The sequence below is a fragment of the Spermophilus citellus genome, assembly GCF_964194105.1.
Source record: "Spermophilus citellus genome assembly, chromosome: 5".
Classification (NCBI taxonomy): domain Eukaryota; kingdom Metazoa; phylum Chordata; class Mammalia; order Rodentia; family Sciuridae; genus Spermophilus; species Spermophilus citellus.
In genome coordinates this window covers 26,055,400-26,062,686 of record NC_138186.1, presented here as the reverse complement: position 1 = coordinate 26,062,686, position 7,287 = coordinate 26,055,400, and the positions used below count along the sequence as shown (strand labels likewise).

At 35.6% G+C, this 7,287-nt stretch overlaps 2 pseudogenes across 2 annotated transcripts; both read right to left on the bottom strand.

Moving 5' to 3' along the window:
• Positions 1–5,387: 5,387 nt before the first annotated feature.
• On the bottom strand, positions 5,388–6,418 carry LOC308649294 (cTAGE family member 2-like; annotated as a pseudogene). Its single transcript has 2 exons — positions 6,358–6,418; positions 5,388–6,267 (listed from the first exon to the last, which is right to left on the bottom strand). The product of its transcript is annotated as a cTAGE family member 2-like (transcript).
• On the bottom strand, positions 6,415–7,208 carry LOC308649293 (cTAGE family member 2-like; annotated as a pseudogene). Its single transcript has one exon. The product of its transcript is annotated as a cTAGE family member 2-like (transcript).
• Positions 7,209–7,287: the final 79 nt, after the last annotated feature.

Genomic DNA, 7,287 nt, shown 5'->3' with positions numbered 1-7,287 from the left:
ATAGATGGATTAGGACAAAATGTGCTGCTGTGCCCCTTTGGATGACATCCTAAAAATACACCTGTGTGATAGCCACCTGGAGCTATGCACTTGAGGGGACTAACAGTCCATTTTGGTTCAATGTGCCTGCGTCTCTGGCCAGTCTAGATATACATGTGCTTAGTCAAGTAGCAACTAGGGTGTCATCTGACAGAGCTGGTAATCTATCATGTGGGCACAGAAGTATGGGCATGAGAGCTCATTAGAAGTGGAGTCCTCAGGGACTGAGACCCAGAGAGAGCCCAGCCTCTGAAGTGCAGGCTGTACCTATACCTGCAGGTGTGCAGAGTACAGTGAGCTGGGAAGGCTAGAAAGAGCAAACCTGTCACTGAGGGGCTTTCATGGATCCTTTTTCTGAATAGCAAATGATGAATGAGTTTTGGCAGAAAACCCTTGTTTGTATGGCCAATATTATGATGTGCTAAGGTATCACCAAGAATGCATGGGCATGTCAATGACAAAAGACCTTTTCTACAAAGGGTGCTGGGAGAACAGATAAACATATAGAAAAGAATGGAGTCAGACTCCCTCCCTCACTTCATACACTCACACACGTGTACACACACACACACACACACACACACACACACACACATACCCTTAAAATACATCACAGAACTCAATGCAAAGGTAAAACTACAAACTTTCAGAAAAAACATAGTAATACATCATTTTGGCCTTACATTTAGTAGTGGTTACTAATATAAGGCACCAGCTAAGCAACAAAAGAAGTAATAAGTAACTTGAACTTTGTTGAAAATAAAAGCTTTTGAGCATCAAAAAATGCATTAAGAAATTAAATTGACAACTCACCGAATAGAAGAAAATATGTGCAAATCATAGATTATAACTCATATATGACTGTTACCCCAAATATAGAAAGAACTGTTACAACTAAGCAACAAAGAAAATCCCATAAAAATTGTCCAAAACACTTGAATATTCACTTCTCTAAAGATCATTATGTTTGCAAAACAGTCATCATTTATCATTTATCATTAAGGTCTTGCAAATCAAAGTCATAACAAGAGACGACTTAATGGCTAGAAGGATGGCTACAATCAAAGACAGACAATAGCATATGTTCTCAGGGACAAAGACACACAGTGACCTGTGGAAGGAAATGTAAAGGATGTAAAGGATCCGGCTGCTTTCTAGCACATAATCCCTTCTATGTTAGACAGAGACTTACTAAGTGACCCACCAATCTCACATCTAGGTGTGGGAAACAAAGTTAGACATGCACACAAAAGTTTGTATATGAGCATTCACAGCAGTTATGAGCATTCACAGCAGTGTTATTCAAATAGCCAAAAAGTACAAGTGATTCAGTCAACTAACAAAATAGATTAATAAATATGGAATATCCATCTAATGGAATGTTGTTCTGCAATAGAAAGGAATGGAGTACTGATAACATGCTATGACACAAGTTAACCTTGAAAATATTATGCCAACTCAAAGAAGCCAGTCACAAAAAGACAAGGTCTAACTAAATTGCTGAAGGCCCTGATTTTATCCTTGATGAAGGAAAGGCAACTTGGCACATTGTCCCATGTGCAGACAGCCACTCACATCTCTAGGCACAGTTAGAGACAGGCTTACTGAAAAGTTCCTAGGAGAAGCCAGGTTTCACAGCATGCTTTCCATGGTTCCTCCCCCAAGTTCCCTGGGGCCACAATTCCATTCAACACCTGTTCCCCCAGAAGTTCATCCAGACAGAAGGCAGCATCTTCCAGAATATTCCTTGTCTTGCTATGCCATTGCCTTGCCTGGACTTTTCCATTCCTGCCTTCCTCTGGACCTCACCAGAGAGCCACTTTTAAGGTTGCTCAGGGAAGAGCTCACTGCTCTCAGGAAGCAGGCCCTGCAGCCTCCAAGAGGTGCTATCCCTAGAGGCGTGGGCTAATGGAAGAGAGGCGACTCAGGAAAAAGTGCATCATGTAATTTATATCACAGAATTTTCCTATGGTTATGTAAAGTATGTTCATATTTTGAATAGAGGTTTACATGTCTCAAAGGAAGTTGTCATTTCTTATTTCTAGGAATCTGTCACTTTAAAACACTCTAAGAATAGAATGCCACATTTGTCATATTTCTGATCTTCATAAAGTTGTATGTTGAAAAAAATAGACAAAAAATAAAAGTTGCAAGTTGTCCTCCTACTCAACATTAATATAGCTAATGGCATAATGACTCATTCATCCAAAATTTCAGGCAAGGATTTATGAGCAGCATTCCATCACCAACAAAGCCCTCCCAAATGAATCCTCAAATGGACACCTCACCAGACTGGATATCCCAGGATGTGGCATCACCTAAACCACCTATTGAAGCCAGGCCACCTGTCATCCTCACTGAGAATCCACTTCAGTTAGAACTCACAGCTCCCTCACTGACACCCCTCAGTTGTTTGTTTACCATTTCAACTGTTTTATTGTGGTTAAAATATACACGATGTGAATATGCCGTGTTAACCATTTTTTTAAAAAATATTTTTTTTTCAGTTATAGACATGATACCTTTATTTATCTATATGTGGTGCTGAGGATTAAACCCAGGACCTTGCAGGTTCTAGGTGATCACTCTATCACTGAGTCAAAAACCCAGCCCTCAATTTTTTTAAACATAGTCCTTGTACTCAATATCAGTACTCTCAGGTCCATAGCATATTAGAGGAATATTTATATCCCTGAATATATAAATTTAATTCAGTAAATGAATTCTACCATACCCATTTTCTCTATTGTAGAAGAGTAGATGCTGGCCAAGTGCTAGGAAATATTTCAGGCCTTTGATAAAACCACTATATAATCAAAGAATCCCTGTAATGAATATAACATTAGAAAGTAATTTAGGTCTAATTATTGTTATTATCTATTTTTAGCTTATTTTTTCTTGATAATAGAGATATACTCATTTCCTTTTTAGATTATTGTTAGTGGTTATTAAGACATAATTACGGGCTGGGGTTTTGGCTCAGTAGCAGAGCTCCTGCCCAGCATATGTGAGGCACTGCGTTTGATTCTCTGTACTACATATAAATAAATGAATAAAGTAAATGTCTATCAACAACTAAAAAACATTTATAAGTAAAACACTTAATCATGTACCTATTAGTTTCATTCACTGGTGCTATATTTCTCCACATAAGTCATGTAAAAGAGACCATTCCTTTAATTATGACAGCTCAAATATCAGGAGCAGGTCTCTTCTTTAGTTGGGAGAATTTTGATTTTTGTAATAACAGCCCAATTATTTAGGTGCATATAAATATGTACTGTGGATGACTTCATTTTTGGACTTAATATTTCTTTATTTTTCTATAAATTGCCAATTTTTAATATTGCTTTATTTTATTTAACTGACATTTTCAGAGCTGTACACAAAATTGAAACCTGATTCAATAAATGGTGTCATATTTAGAAGGGCCTTTCAGGTTTTTCTTCTGAAGCTATAACTTTTTATAGGACTGTATCATGGTATTTAGGCATTTCAGTCCTGTTTTCAACCTGAAATTACCTTACTTCCAGTTTCTTGCTGTCAAACATGAATTATAATAGGAACTATTCTCCAGTAATAGTTAAGCAGAAGTAGTTCTGTATTAACATTCGTAAGGGATCATCAGTCCATTTTATACAGACCACAAATGAAGACTTGTCTTCCACTCATTTAGAGCAAGTAATATTTTATGCTGGTAAGTAAAAATTATAGGATTGATTTAACAATCAGTGTTACTATTGAGGGAAAACAGATTAGATTTATTGAACTTGTAGAGATTCTTTTTCAATGTCCATTTTCTCATTTAAAATAATCATGGGCTCAAGTATCATTGAAAGTCTTCACTGGCTATCAATTCTGATTAAGCTGCTTCTTATACTTAAGAAGAAAATTATATTACTTCATTTATTTTAGACTTAAATATATACTCTTTACAAAAAACCAAAGAGCATATTTAACACTTGAAAAAAAGCTTTAACCACTAATTCTTAATTAGGGTATTTTTAATAAATATTCTTTCTTGGTCTCTTTCAGTGAAATATTTTTTGAAGTGTTGTCTCTAGACTGTGCAGTTTTGTAAATTGTTACTTATTGGCAATGATATAGAAATTGAGATTAAGAACATCAAACAATTATAGTAGTTTTTCAGAGTCATTTTATGACTATCGAATCTAACAATAACAAAATTTGGAGTTATGTCTTTGTTTCTTCATTTCAGTGCTCTAATAATTCATCTCTATTTTACAAATGTCCCCCTGAAAACTAAACAAAGGACACTCTCCATATCAGTGAACCACAGAAAAATGGGTATAAAATAAAGAAGTTGTAAGGGAAAACAGGGACAGAGTGAACTTATATTATGGTTTCCAATTTCTACAAGTTTCCTGAGAACTGGTTTAATTTTTGTATTTGAAATCTCCTATTTCCATGATCTTTATAGTTCTATTTTCTGATTAACTCTTAATATGCTCTAGTTATTCTTTTTTATGGAAAAATTAGCTAATTTTTATTATCAATGCCAAACAAGACTTTAAATCAATTAAAATCTTTCATTAAGCATAAAGTTACTTTCACATTTGCTACAATCACAGTAAATATGTTTCTTTGTATAAAGGGACAGCCTTTGTTTGGAGTTTAAAATATCCCCAACTTTAAGACTACATAATAAAACTCTGTTTGTTGCTCATATAATAGTACATTAATCAAATTAAATTTTATACTCTAGAATAAGATAAAATGGAAATAATTTGCTCAAAAGATTAATATTTAAACCATTTTTATTTACAAAATACTATCCTAAAAATTATATCTTCATTAAGCTTCAAATGGAGCAAAAGTATGAACACATAAAAGCTGTTACTTAAACTATAAATGAGAGATAAATTACTTTTGAAAGAAGATACAAAATATTGTCAAGTTTCTTGTTGTGCTTCTGGATGTTCAGTAGCAGGCTCACTTGAAAGTGGAATCAACTCTGAAGGGAACTCACTTCTGTTTTCAGAATGCAGGGGTGGGAGGTGGGGGAAGAAATCCAGCTCTTGGGGGAGGAGATAATGAGGAAAACACCATGGGAATGGAGGGGGTGGTGGAAAATATTCTTGAGATACTCCATAAATATTTCTTGGAGGAGGTGGAGGGGGAAAAAGGGGCCTTTTCTCATGTACTGACTCCTTGGATCCATTGGAAACAATGGACCTTTGATTGAAGGGAAAGGTGAGAAAGCAAAGCCAGAGCCAATTTCTTGATTTTCAGCAGGGAGAGATGAATCAGGCACATTGGAATCACGAAGATAAACTTTGGTATCATTTCTACTGGATAAAATATCTGAAGACATAGACCCATCAATTTTATCCAAAGGCAGCATAGTGGAACTTTTGAATTCTGCTGATACCAGAATTAAAATAACACTCATCTTGCTTTTGAAGAGGAATCTTTGGATCAGAATATGGTTGGTTTGGTGGAGGGATCATTATCATATGGGCCAGCTGACATGGAAGTGCCAGGGGGCTAGTATCAGAAGATGCTCTCTGAGGATCAGTTAACCTATCACAGTTTGATTCTCTTCTTTCCTTGCTAGTAGGATGGTGCAGAGAATTCTCTGGGCCCTTTGAGACTCTTTCTTCTACCACTGGCACCAAAGGTGAGAGTATGTGTGGACCATTCTTTTCCACATAAGAAGGTCTCATTTCACATGAAGGCTGACCCAATTGTGAGGGACCATTGGGGAATGCTCTCTGCCAAAGGCTGTATTTGAAACATCAAGTACAGAAGGATCTTTTATCTGCAATTTTAAATTTTAACTCCATTTCAGTTCATTTTTGTCTGTTGTGAGCATTTTGTTTCCTTAAATCATTGAGGTATCTTTCAGCACTCTGAGCTACCAACTCATTACCATGTGCTTTTTCTCATAGTATATAACATGCCCCTGATAAAAATGAATGGTTCTCTCCAATCTTCTTGAAGATCATTTGCTCGCTTTCTGTAGGTCTCCAGTGGTTTAGTTGTATGGCTGATCTTTGCTTCCAATTTGGAAAATTTCTCTTCTTGCTTTACCTGGTAATTTTTTTCTCCTATTAAATTCCTTTACATTTCTATTACATTTTCTTGATATAGTTCCATCATGACTTTAAGTTTCTGCTGAAGATTCTTATTCTCACTTTCAAACTGCGTATTTTCTGCTTGCAAAGATGCTTGTTCTGTCAAGATTTTTAATATGCTGTATAATGTCTTCCTTTTTTCAATTACTTCAGATAATAAATTAAAAATTTGATTTATTTCTCTTTCTAAGGGTTTAAAAGAGGCCTTTAACTTAGCAACATAAATCAGTTTCTTCAAAGCCCCCTTTGGCTGATCTTCTAAGTGAGTACCAATTTCTCATCCACTCTCCATTTCCAACTCCAAGTTAGCATCATCTATTAGGTCTTCTCCAACCACAGAAGCCCAATCTTTCATATTTATCAAGTGTTCAGTCAGAGTCTTAATGTGATTTTCTTTACCTCTTAGAGCTTGTTCTACATGTACTTTAGAGTGTTCAAATGTCATTTTTTATTTATTGAGGTCATTCACTTTTTCTTTCCATACCTCAACTTCTTGTAAAAGCTGATAATGACTTTCCTGAAGTTGGGAATTTACATTAAAAGCCTCTTTTATTGCTATAGTAACTGCTTCTTTATTCATTTTAAATATTCTCAAGGTTTTTTTTTGCCTTGAGATTTGAGGGATTTTGATTCATATTCTAGGGACTTAATTTTTTTGAACATATCCACCATCAATTCATCCTGTTGAAAATGTTTAGTTTTCTCTTCTTTTACCTCTTTTTCTAGAAAGAGTATTTCATCCTGAAGTTTAGATTCAGATTTCTCCAGGTTTTCATATATTGTCTCCAAATTTTCTGCTTTTATCGATTACTTCTCTAAAATGGCATCCTTTAAAGAAGACTCTAAGCCTTCATACTCTCTTTGCACAAGGCTAACTTTTTCAAGTAGTTCACATTTTTCTTTAATTAGTCCAGAAAATTTTAGAGCAAGCTTTTTTTTTTCTCTTCTCATGTAACGCCTTCTTCTCACAGACAGATAACTTCTCCACAAAAATAAGAGAACAGAAAATCCAATAGCTGTAAATATCACCAACTCCCACGGAAAGCCATAAGGACTAGGGTGTGTTTCCATGTCTTCAAACAAGGCAGACCACAATCCTGCTTACTTCTTCCAGGACCACACCAAGTAGGGCTGAATGGCAGCTGTTGCC